Consider the following 13,436-nt stretch of genomic DNA (forward strand, 5'->3'; position numbering starts at 1 on the left):
GCAAGCCTGATATCTTTCTTTTATTTTGCTGTTTATAATTGTTTCTTTTTTTTTCTCTTTTTTTTTTTTTTTTTTTTTTTTTTTTTAAATAATTTTCGTTCTCCTTCCTCCTTCCATTTTCTGTTGTTGATCCCTTCCTCCTTGATTTCACGTTCCAACGAAGAAAAAGAGAGAGAGAGAGAGAGAGAGAGAGATTCAGAGGGAAGGATCGCGTTGCCGATCTTCGTAAAAATCGTCGCGAATCGTCGGGCCGTCGTGCATCAAGACAAAGCCTGGTCCTCGTTCGTTCGTTCGTTCGTTCGTTCGTTCGTCGAAACGAGTTCGTGCAAATCCGGCAGATAAAGCTTGGCTTCGAGGTTCACCGAGGGACGAGGGAACATTCGTCGAAGAATTTCTCGATCCAGCAGTGGGACACGAAGGAAGAAGAAACGAGAGGCAGAGAGTGTGTATCGGATTGTTCAGAGAGAAAGAGAAAGAAAGAGAGAGAGAGAGAGAGAAAGAGCGAAAGAGAGAGAGAGAGAGAGATAGAAAGAAAAAGCGAGAGTGAAAGAGAGAGAGAGAGAAAGAGACGATTACGTGAGATAACTCTGCTGTCCTGTCTTCGGCCGATCGTCCGGTAAGTGAGCTGAAAGTAAACGCTGCCACGCTCGCTTCCAATGGAAGCGCGACCACTTCCCGCGGCTGTTTTTCCCTACTGACGTGACGTAACGAATCGACGACGCCATGTCCACGCCACGGAAGCGATTTCGTGCACGCGCCTACTCTTTTCCGATTCGCTCGCTGTTCTGAAAAACGACAGTTCACACGGGCTTTTATTTTTACGCCTCGCGCTCTCGCTGCCAAACACTGCGAACGCGATACTCCAACCGAACGATTACACGTTTCTCCCGCCCCTCCCTTTTATTTTTCTTTTCTCCTTCGTCTTCCCTTAATTATTCGTCGCGAATTTCCCAAGGGGAGCGCGAAGATCCTCGCGCGACACGTTTTGTTTGAAGTAATAAATAACAGGCGAAATAACAGGCTGTTTCCACTGTCGTAGTTAAAGATAATACGTTGCTTGATCCATCATTAGCACAGTAGCACGTCTCGTGGATCGTGATGATCGTGGATGATGAAGAGATCGAAACGAAAAAAGCGACAGCGAGTTACGTAGTCGCGCTTAGATCGTTACGTCTTATCGACACGAGTGTTGTATCGTTGCACGATATCGCGGACAGATATAATTGACCGAGGAAAAAAAAAAAAGACGGTACGTAGACGCGCGTGTACTCTTATTGTGTTGACATCATCGTCGAAACAATGCCCGCCAGCTCGGCGGCGCTTCGCACGTTTGCCTCGCGCGAATTCATAAAGCGGCGACGTACGAAACTGCCTCCCGACAGATAGAGACGGTGTACATGCGTAACAGCTGGTGTTTTCTCCTCTGTCAGAGTGAGCGAACACTGATCGACTCGTAACCAACACCTTCTTGGACATTGGCTCTAGGTACGCTAACGCTTGGAACGTTTCCCTCTGCGGATGACGTCTTGCCTCTATGTTCAACCCTGTGAATCACGAGCCACGTGAGCTGTCCATTTAACTTCGTTTCACGTTCTACTCCGTCCCGTCGAATTTAAGGGCCCGCGTGAACCTCTTTCGTGCGTGGAATGACGTGTCACGCACGTCGAGAATTTCCTGTACCGAAATTTGTAACATTTTTCTCAGTTTTGTGTACAATTTGAGGGCAAACAAATAATAAATCTATCACTTGTCGATAATTTCTGTCCGGTGATGTCGCGACGACGAGTTCAAAAAGAAAGCGACGAGTTACGTTGTTCGGTCACTCGTTATGGTCCGCAATCAGTCGCCAACGCAAGTGCTTAAACGTGGGCATTTTATTTTGGAATCGGAGATTTTGAAAGAGGGGTGATTTAACCTTCTTGCGCTGGAATGACGTGTCACGCAGGTCGAGAATTTTTTATTCCAAAATTGTAACATTTCTCTCAGCTTTGAGTATAATATTTGAGTAAAACAAAATAGGCAAAACAAATAATAAATCTATTACTTATCAATAATTTCTGTCCGGTGATATCGCGACGACGAGTTCAAAAAGAAAGCGACAAGTTACTGTATACGTTGTTCGGTCACTCGTTACGGTCCGCAATCAGTTGCCAGCGCAAATGGGTTGAGCGTCAATGAAACATTTCGACGATCGAGAATTTCCATCTCAAAGTTTCTCCGGTCGTTGGTTTTTAAAATGGAAAAACTTTGATTCGATTCGACACTCGATGCTTCTTCTTTCTTACGACACGTACATACATACTTGTGATGTGTGACAGTTGCTTCAGATATTTCTTCTTTTTTTATACAGATTCTATCCGTGAGCGGTAAAAGTTAATGTGTAAAAGATAGAAAAATAGTTATACTATATTTAATAATATTATTGTTATTAATATAATAATAATATTTAGTTAATTATTTTGTTTAATGAAATATTTACTTCGGATAATATAACTCTTGGATACTCAAGCCAGATATTTAACTATTCATTCAAGTATTTTATAACTGTTTTATAACTATTTTATAACTTTGGTAACTAGCTTGAACGATACAATTTCCATCATAAGAAGAGCGGATTATATAAATTATATTTACATATAATATTATTATATTTATATAATGACATATTTATTACAAATAAATAAAATTATTTATTATATTAATATTTATTTTAAATATGAATAATACTTATTAATATATTTATGTTTATATAAAAATATAAAAGTTTTAAAAATCGGATTATAAAGGGAACGGGGCAGGGTCGAAGAAATTTTCGAAAGATCTTTGATTTCGATTGATCGAATCGAAAGGCGTTGACACAATCGCGCTTTTGACTACATTGTGTGTACACTTTAAATGTCAATTGCTCTCCATTGTTAAATGCCCGAAGCAACAATAATAACAACGTTCCCCTTTAAACTTTTAACGTCTGCGACATGATAATTTCATTGAATACAAAAGTCAAGCTAGATAAAATCCGCGCTGGATAAAGCCAGGAGGTGCTTTGTATTTGTTGCGTTCGATAGAAATTCCCCGGCAGATCAATTAAACAGAGCCTATTGTACTACACACGTGACCTATCGCTGTCAAAACAATTAGGAGTTAGATTAGATATCGGATATAAATTTCATTTTTAAATGCAATTAGTCACAAATGTTACATACTACAAGCGAAACGTTTAAGAGCACTTTAGATTATGTCGCGTTTCGTTAGCAGTTTCGCTTTTAATTTAATTTTTCCAATGTTTATTCGTTCCGCAATCGCGCAAGTGAAAAAATACGAAATTACAGAAGCTAACAGAGAAATTGAATTCCAAGCAATGAATTATGACACACGTGTCAATCAATCACGGATATCTATATAAATTTGTAATATCAAGCATTTAAGACGTAAGGGTAAATGTCTCGTGCCTGAACATGGATTATCGATTCGTCGAATTTGGTAATTGGAATCAGAGAAATTTCGACAATTTCTCTCATACATTTAACACCAGAATTACGATTAAAGCACAAAATTCAGAGATGAAAGAAAAAAACAGAGAAACTCTATTAATACAGTGGAGTATACAAGTTTTCTATTCATCAGGTTTTACGAAAAATTATTTGAATCTCTTTAAAAGTACATTTCTTTCACGTCTATAAGATGTCTGACAAATATTATAAACTGGTCATTTTGATCTTTTGACTTTGGCGGGTTTTAGCGTTGAGAGGACATATGTGTAGTCTTGTATACAACAAAATTTATATTACAACAACAACAACGGCAATAATAACACATTTTCTACACTTTCAAACGTCGTGTCATTCCTCAAAATTTGTATAACACGAATTAACAGAGATACTTACTCACGACCAATGTCGTTTTTTCGACACTGTGCAAAATTTCATTTTACTTAAATTATTATAATCACTAAATGTTGGTTAAATTTGGAAAAAAACGGCATCGCTCGTGGGTACCAGAATATTTATAGTATAATATTTATAATATAATATTTATAGTATAATATTTATAGTATTATACTATAATATATAGTATATAGTATACTATATTATAATATATAGTATATAGTATTCTATATATTATACTATATATAGTATACTATATTATAATATATAGTATATAGTCTTCTATATAGTATACTATATTATAATATATAGTATATAGTATTCTATATATTATACTATATATAGTATACTATATTATAATATATAGTATATAGTATTCTATATATTATACTATATATTATAATATATACTATATATAGTATACTATAAATATATATATAAATATATATAGTATATAGTATACTATATATATTGACAGTTCATATCTAATTTATAGATATTTATATATAGTATAATATTTATACTATAATATATAGTATATAGTATACTATATTATACTATATATTATGATATATAGTATTAGTATACTATATTATACTATATATTATAATATATAGTATACTATTATAATATATAGTATATAGTATACTATTATAATATATAGTATATAGTATAGTATATATAGTATACAAATAAATTGAGGCTCGTGTTTATTGCTCGATATATTTGAAATTTAACAGATGTACGTATGTAGATTCCTGCGGCTGACTGCACAGATAATTTTGATTTTCGTAGAATTCATCGATGTCCGTCGTACAAACGAAATGTTAAACGTTGGATCGAAACTGTTCACTTCGAACGAAGGATCGCTTTTTGTATTCCTTGGATTCGATGCGCGATTCGAAACGCATATTAATCGCGACTGGTCGTTATTTGGAAAGATTGACAAGTGGAGGAAACAAGTCTTAAATCAACCACGGGATTGCCAATTCGAATCTCGAAGTTGCAACGTCCTTGTACGATCGACCGATTTCTTGGGAAAAATACGAACATTCGAAAACGTCGTTATCTTGCTTGGCGATAATCAGTGTAATGATTTCTAATTAATGTCAGTTGAGACGGCAGGAATGGTTCTCGAATTCTTTGCCACTGATTGCGACAGACGAAACGATTGGCGAGGAATAATTTTGACTCTATTTTGATAATTCGACAAAAATTTATAACTTTGGTTTTTAGTATTCAAACGTGACAATTGGACCGTAATGTATATATATTTGTGAGAATACGATTGAACAAAAGAAATAGAACCTTGGTAGAAAATTGTTTTATGCGTTAATAAAACAATATAGCAATTAATAATAAATATTTCTATAATAATAATAAATTAATTGATAATAAATATTTCTATAATAATAATAAATTAATTAATAATAAATATTTCTATAATAATAAATATTTAAGCAATTAATAATAAATATTTCTATAATAATAAATATTATAGAAAATACTGTGTTTCGAATATTTCACATACTCGTTTCTATCATTCTATCAAGTTCGTAAAATTATGGATGTATGCTCATAATGTTTCATTTAAACGACGAGTATCCATTTTTGAGGAAAATTTCATTCGCTTGCAAGTCAGAACACATTCACAATCGCATTATTCCACGTGAAATTTTAAATTAAATGCGTACAAGAGGAAACAGAGGCGAATTACGAGTCCGAGATTTGCATAATCGAAGGTTTACATTTCGATAAAGTCAAACTATTATGCTCGTGCGGGCGTCATCATATTTATTTGCGTTTCGTAAGTTTCCACGAATTTCAGCTGGCACGGCCAAAGGAAATACTTCTTTTCCATACTTTTGTAATTCGGCTGTGAATTTTTATGCATTTGTAAGTAATTCGAAATGTTCAGAAGTTGTGGAGAAGAACGCGCGCAAAATGAAAAATTTGTATTTGTAAAATATCCAACAGGACAATTCCACAGTACACCTAAAACAATTCTCTGTAATTCGTTTCAATTATATCCTCGGAAATATGAATTTGTACCAATTAAAAGTTTCATAAAATATTAGATTGTATTTCTTAGAATGTTAGATTAAATTACAAATTTGTACTAATTACTATTTAAAAAATTCATAGTCATAGTACGCAGTAGACAAACTAAACTGTCATCCACAAGGTTTCTGCGGGACTTAGGTTTGATTGAACCTAAGGTTCAATGAAATTTAACAGGCCAATTAAATACCTAGATAAAAATTTTGGTTCTGTGCCGTGCTTAATTTTTTCATCTCACTTCATTCTATCTCCATCGAGAATTGTGCAAAATTACAACTACATTTTCGCGATATAAATTGTGTAACTCCCGCTTCCATGTCACCCAAGGATTAAAAATGCATAACAATTCGCGACGTACTCCTAGTTAATAAAGTATGTTTCCTCGACAAACGACGTGTGTGGTAAAGTATTCCTTATTCAAATATAATACCACCGGAGGAACGGCTTCATCGTCTGACCTCCGCCTTTGACAGCCTTGGACGAACACGACACGGAAGTTTTTGACCGTCGCGTAATTCGCGATGAATTCGAAATGGTTACTTAAAGTTTAAACGTTGCGTGTGCCTATGTGTGTGTTTGTGTTTACATACCGACGAAAATAAATCGCGTACTGCCTAGACATCGTATATTATCGAAGCAACATATCGTAAAGTCTAACTTGTTATTAGCTGTAAGGCGGATTAGTTATTTTTTTTTTTTTTTTTTTTTTTTTTTTTTTTTTTTTTATTTAAATGGAAGACTTACTTGTGTTTTTTTTTTTTTAACTGAAATTCACTTTCAGTTTCTTGTTGATAAAAAAAAAAAAATTGAACACTTACAATTAGACATCGCCGAAGGAATAACTTGACTTATGTTCGAGTGGCGCGCGTCATTTTCAATCTGTCCGCGATATAAAAATATTGCTCGCGGTATCGTTGTGGATTTTATATATACGAGTGAAGAGTCAGTAACAGATGAAAAAATTATTGTCAATACTTGGAACTGTTGCGATTCCGTACAGAAGAAAGAAAAAAAAAAAAAGAAATATCATAGTGATTATACATTGTGTATAGTGGGTAGAGTAAGGCAACATTTTCATTCTGGAAAATTGCAGAAATTCAATCATTGAATAATCATTTTCTCGACTAGATCCGTCGTGATCTTGAGGATTGGGATTATCCTCTTTGCAACGACCCCTTGCTGTACGATTCATTCTCATTTCATTGGACTTCGAATATTAGGGTTGCACGAGATAATGTTAGGATTTCTCGAATTTTTGTCGTTTAACTCTAACGTTCAAAGTTGAACAAGACACAGCAAATTTCAAGGGATCTTTACTTGGGAAGAAGATTTCAATCCTCAGGATCCTAGTCGTGAAAAATATTTTTCATCGTTCCGTGAGTTTCTTTTTCTACGAAATATTGACAGTTCATATCTAATTTATAGATATTTATATATAGTATAATGTTTGTACTATAATATATAGTATATAGTATACTATAAATATATATAGATAACTAAATATATATAAAAAATAAATAAATATATATATATAGTATATAGTATACTATACATAGTATATAGTATAGTATACTATAGGATACTGTTATAATATATAGTATTAGTACACTATATTATACTATATATTATTATATATAGTATAATATAGTATACCAATACTATATATTATAATAGTATATTATAGTATTATAGTATACTATAGTATACTATACTATACTATACTATACTATATACTATGTATAGTATACTATATACTATATATATATTTATTTTATTTATATATATTTAGTTATCTGTATATATTAGTATATAGTATAGTACACTATAGTATACTATTATAATATATAGTATTAGTATACTATAGTATACTACTATAGTATATAGTATTAGTATACTATATTATACTATATATTATAATATATAGTATATAGTATACTATGTTATACTATATATAGTATATAGTATAGATATTTATATATACTTATAAAATAGTAAAATGAACGAACGAATATTTCTTTTCGACACGATAATGTCTGTGAATCTTTACCACTGAATCCACATTCACCGATCTGATGCAAGGCAACGAATGTTGATTAATCCGAACACTTTCGTTATTTATTAAAGTCAGGAATCGATGATTTCGGGCAAAACCATTTCAGCGTGTTCATGGTGGCCACTTGTCTGCTATTAGTTACGTATTACGTGAGAGGACGTTGCGACACCCCGGCAAATTTTCTGAAAGAAACCATAAACTAGTTTTGCTTTCTCTCTGTATTTCTCTTTTTTTTTCTTTTTTTTTTTTTTTATCAACTTCTCGCCAGATTGTTGGCTAGATTTTTGCATCGGCGATGTAGACCGAAAAAATGCAATCGATATTAATTGTAACATTCCAACGCCCGCTGACAAAACTCCATCGAGCGAAAAAGATCTTAACGCGATCGTTGCAGTTTAAACGGTTGATAAATTCATTCATCGACGATCGCGTGAGTGATGAAATTATATGGTTTACTGTTCCGTATCGTGATTGATAGATTATAGATTACAGATATATGTACGCACAGACTCGGAGGAAAACTTGCAATTAGAAATGCGAAATTATGCAGAGTGACATATAACTGAATTAAAGTGCTCGTTATCGTTTCTAATGCGAGTGCAGTTCTGTATTTTTCACGAACGTGGCTAAAAAAAAAAAAAAAGGAAAAGAAAGACAAATTGTAAAATTAGAACTGGAAAACTTTATACGTTCCTATACGGTGCTTCGGTGACTTAGGAAACTCTGAAATTTCCAAAAATGTATGAATGAGAATTCCCATTCGCGGTTTATCTATCGATAAATCAAAGTAAATCTCTACGCTTTTATTAATACGTCGATCTATTAAGGTCGTCGAGTTCGCGCAGCGCTACATTTGCAATTTTTTTCAATAAATCTACATTGAGAAATTCTGTTTCTTAACAGAGCCAAGGTTATGAAAGGAAATTCTATAAATTTGTATTTGAGATACAACGTGTCTGTTAATGGAATATATAGGACGAAGGAGATAAAATAATGTTGATTGGTATACGGATTTTATAGTCGATGGACTAACGCTACAATTTGCGTTTTATCTTATACTTACTCTTGAGGAGAATAAAAAAGGATAAAAAGGGCAGAGTAGTGTTGATAGAAATATACGTAAATCCGTACTCTGAACGATGAAGTGGAACTATATAATTGAAAGGTGAAGAGGTTTTTTGTAATTTTCCATTTTCACTTTGTTTGCTACAACTAGAAGCACTATGAAATTGCAATGGTTGTAATTCTTCGAATATCTTCACAAGACGACAGAAGTGTTGAAGATTTGATGTAATCTCCATTTTACGAACGATAGTTATAGCGGAGTAAGAACAAATACCTATATAAAATATTCAAGATCAAATAAACATATGAAAAGAAATATATAAAATATTGATAGTGTTTTCTCTAATGTTCGATGTGTAAAATAATTTTCCAACCAAGTTCGGCTTTTTTAATTATGTAATTTCGAAAATATTATGTAATTAATATAATTGTATAAGTATATTTAAATTATTAATTATATTAAATTATATTTTATATTAAATAATAAAATATAATATTATATAAATATTAAATATTTTTATTATCAATTATATTAAATTACATAAATATTATATAATTAAATACAATTTAAAATGTAATATTATAGAAATATTAAATATGCGTATTATTAATTATATTAAAATCGCATAAATATTATATAATCAAATATAATTTAAAATGTAATATTATAAAAATATTAAATATTTTTATTATTAATTATATTAAATCGCATAAATATCATATAATCAAATACAATTTAAAGTGTAATATTATAGAGATATTAAATATTTTTATTATTAATTATATTAAATCGCATAAATATTATATAATTAAATACAATTTAAAATTTAATATTATATAAATATTAAATATTTTTATTATTAATTATATTAAATTACATAAATATTATATAATTAAATACAATTTAAAATATAATATTATAGAAATATTAAATATGCGTATAATTAATTATATTAAATCGCATAAATATCATATAATCAAATACAATTTAAAATGTAATATTATAGAAATATTAAATATTTTTATTATTAATTATATTAAATCGCATAAATATCATATAATTAAATACAATTTAGAATGTAATATATAAATATTAAATATTTTTATTATTAATTATATTAAATAAATTAAAAAAAGGTGAAGAGGTTTCTTGTAATTTTGCACGCGGTTAGTACAAAATTGCAATCGTCTGCAAGAAGACAACACTTTCAAACAGTTTAAACGCTACACAGCGTTTTCTTCATTTTCTTACAACTAAAAATATCGTCACCCGGTATTTTTACCTATTTCGCGCATATTGTTCGCTATATAATCGACGTAAAAGACAGGACTTTGATACGATCGTTACATAAGAGTGCAAGAGCATACTCTTCGTCTTCTTTGTAATCAACATACGTACTATTAAATCATAGTGGCTCTCGGCACTCCGTGCACTTTCCCCCGTGCACTTATTAGTATAGGCAATGGATTTGCTTAGCTTTGATTTTCTGGGGGGAGGGAAAGGTCGATAGGTTATACCCGCATCATTCTCGATGAAATTCCAGAAGCGAAAGAGGAAGAGAATAAAAATAAAAAAAGACAAACGCGTTCGTCGAGCATATTTTACGCGCGAATCCTTGTCGTCAGAAACACGTTTTATATGAATTATACATTGTTTCCTGTTCTTCTTGTTTGCTTCTTTTCATCGATTGGTTTTCCTGGATTTTTCCTTTCCGCGAAAACGTGGTGAAACATTGCCGCGTGTTCGTATTTTGTGGAACACTCGATTATACCGGTGTCGAAATCTTCACGCCAACTCTCGGAACTCTCAACAACTGTGACAGATCGTTGCGCATGTTCGATCAACACGAGAACCACCGGGAACTAGAAGTATAAAAACTGAACAGCAAGGACTACGAAAAGATTTATAATACGATAACGATCACGAAGTTTTCTTTTATTCATATATTTTACAAAAACCACTCGAATTTCTAAGAAAAATGTAACATTGTAAATCCGCAGAGTTACTCTGAAAAAAATTAGAAATTTGTCACTTCGACCGCTCTAGTAGTTTTAGTGTCGACACGATGTCGGTGTATTTGTTTTCTGAGATGATTATTCTCCGAATTGAAATTACTTCTCTTGAAAGTGTAAGTGAAACCTTGCCTTCCGACGAAGTACATTGAAAGAAAGAGATCCTGAGGGATCTCTTCTTCGCGAAGATTCTCTTTTTCTTAAATTTAGAAAGAATTTCAAGTGCAAATCTTGTTCTTTGGGAACGAAATTCTCGAGGAACGCCTATTATTGCCTGTAGAGATCGTAGAATGAGTAATCGTAGAACGATGCAAAAGTATCGAGACCGTAAGATTCAGCTTGCAACGCGAGACACGCATATTACGTAATATCTTCACGTTACGTTTTTTTTCTTTCTCTTTTTCTTTTTTTTTTTTCTTTTTTTTTTCGTCCCGATACAACGCGGCATTCTTAAATTTCTAATTCAGTTGCCAAGAATGTCACGTAATGAATTGAATCGGACGTGACCGAGGCTGCGATTTCTCCTAAATATCGTTGAAATTTCGACGAAATCCGTTGTCATTCACGCGGTATATTATCGTCACGAAAATGTGTTACCGATAGCGGCAATGTTTTTTCCACCGAAATCGAGGAGGAATGATGTCACTCGTCGACAAAGCGGCAGCTTTACATTGAACCACATGGAACGTGTCTCTTCCCACCAAGTCATTTACATTATTTACAAATCAATTTACGCCATTGAATTCCCACGTTGGCAGTTGCACGAAGGAATCTCAAAGATTTGCTCATTGTCATCCCATGATTTTGTGAAATTCCTATCGTATATAAAACGTCCAAAATACAGTGAATTCTGTAAGAATCTTTCACCAAGGTCCCTGGTTTCTTTCGATCGACGCTCCGAAAAATACAATCTTGTCCACTTCGTGGTAAAGCGTCGTTTCCAAAATGGAGAAATTTCATTCATCCTCTTCGCACGTTGTCAGTCTTCCTTCTTTTATCTTCTTCGTCGCTGTACTACTTAATTTTCTTCGTATAGAAATTTTATTCGTAGTTCTAAAATTGATCTCTGTGCAATGAATCTATTACTCTTGCATATTATGTGTTTGTATTATAAGTTGACAGAAACGATTTGCTCATGACAGGCTATCCTTTTTTTTTGGTCAAATTATAAAAATTGTATATTACATAATTAAAATATAATTATATAAAATAAATATAATTAAAATTATAAAATATAATTGTATAAAATAAATATAATTAAAATTATAAAATATAATTGTATAAAATATAATTAAAATTATAAAATATAATTGTATAAAATATAATTAAAATTGTAAAATATAATTGTATAAAATATAATTAAAATTATAAAATATAATTGTATAAAATATAATTAAAATTATAAAATATAATTGTATAAAATATAATTGTATAAAATATAATTAAAATTATAAAATATAATTGTATAAAATATAATTAAAATTATATTATAATTATAATATATTATATTATTGTATATATTATAATTACATAATATATATCACTTTCTATCTCTTTTTTTTTGTCAAATTATAAAAATTATATATTATATATTATAATTATGTTATAATTATATTATAATTATACTATAACTATATTACAATTATATTATAATTATATTATATTACATAATTACACATTACATATTATAAAAATTCCGTTCCCCATTTCGGTCGATCGACGCGATAGGTTTCTGTAGCGAACCTATTACTGCACGTTCGACCTCACGTCGTTGTTCCTAACGTGATAAACGTAAAAAAAAAAAAAAAAAAAAAAGGATCACATTATTTCACGTTACGCAATGATATTCCGTTTCCGCGACTTTTGCGTTATTTCGTTGCTCACCACGCGTCCTTTCGCCGTCCATCGCGAACATCGTCGTAAGCTCGTGCAACGCGTTACGCGCAATAAAGCTGCTGGTTGCATGTTCCCTTTCATTTGGTATATCCGGTTGGTAGAAGGCAGCGTCTTCAATCCGCCTCGAGCCTTTTACAAACACCAATCGATACCTCCGACCGATGGCACATACTTGGAATTAATGCGCGAATAATAACTGGCGGGCAGACCTCTGCCAGTTGCGGCCAACGCCGGTGAATTTATTTTGCAATAGAGGCGACAAGGCTGAAACTGCTCGGCAAATACGTGCATTTTGTAATACCCCCTCGATCGGGTTTGTACTCTCCATTCGGCCGATATGACGGATCCATCGGAGAATGCAATCTCGAGGATGGATATTGCGCGATTCGGTTTATCGCAATTTACGACAATTACAATTCGCGTTGTGCAATAATGTGCAGATGGAAGTGATAGTGCGAGATTGT

At 32.0% G+C, this 13,436-nt stretch overlaps 1 protein-coding gene across 4 annotated transcripts in view; it reads left to right on the plus strand.

Moving 5' to 3' along the window:
* LOC122533372 (elongation of very long chain fatty acids protein AAEL008004) overlaps positions 1-13,436 on the plus strand; it is a 54,321-nt gene that overhangs the window by 11,521 nt on the left and 29,364 nt on the right. For 3 of the 4 annotated variants that reach the window (XM_043663005.1, XM_043663008.1, XM_043663007.1), the window contains exon 1: positions 45-616. The exons of the other annotated variant lie outside the window; for it this stretch is intronic. The gene's annotated coding sequence lies outside the window, so the exon portion shown is untranslated. Of the gene's footprint in view, positions 1-44; positions 617-13,436 lie in introns of those variants that run through there. 4 annotated transcript variants of the gene reach the window in all.

This window comes from Frieseomelitta varia, unplaced genomic scaffold, assembly GCF_011392965.1.
Source record: "Frieseomelitta varia isolate USP_RPSP 00005682 unplaced genomic scaffold, Fvar_1.2 scaffold_522, whole genome shotgun sequence".
NCBI classification, from domain to species: Eukaryota; Metazoa; Arthropoda; class Insecta; order Hymenoptera; family Apidae; genus Frieseomelitta; species Frieseomelitta varia.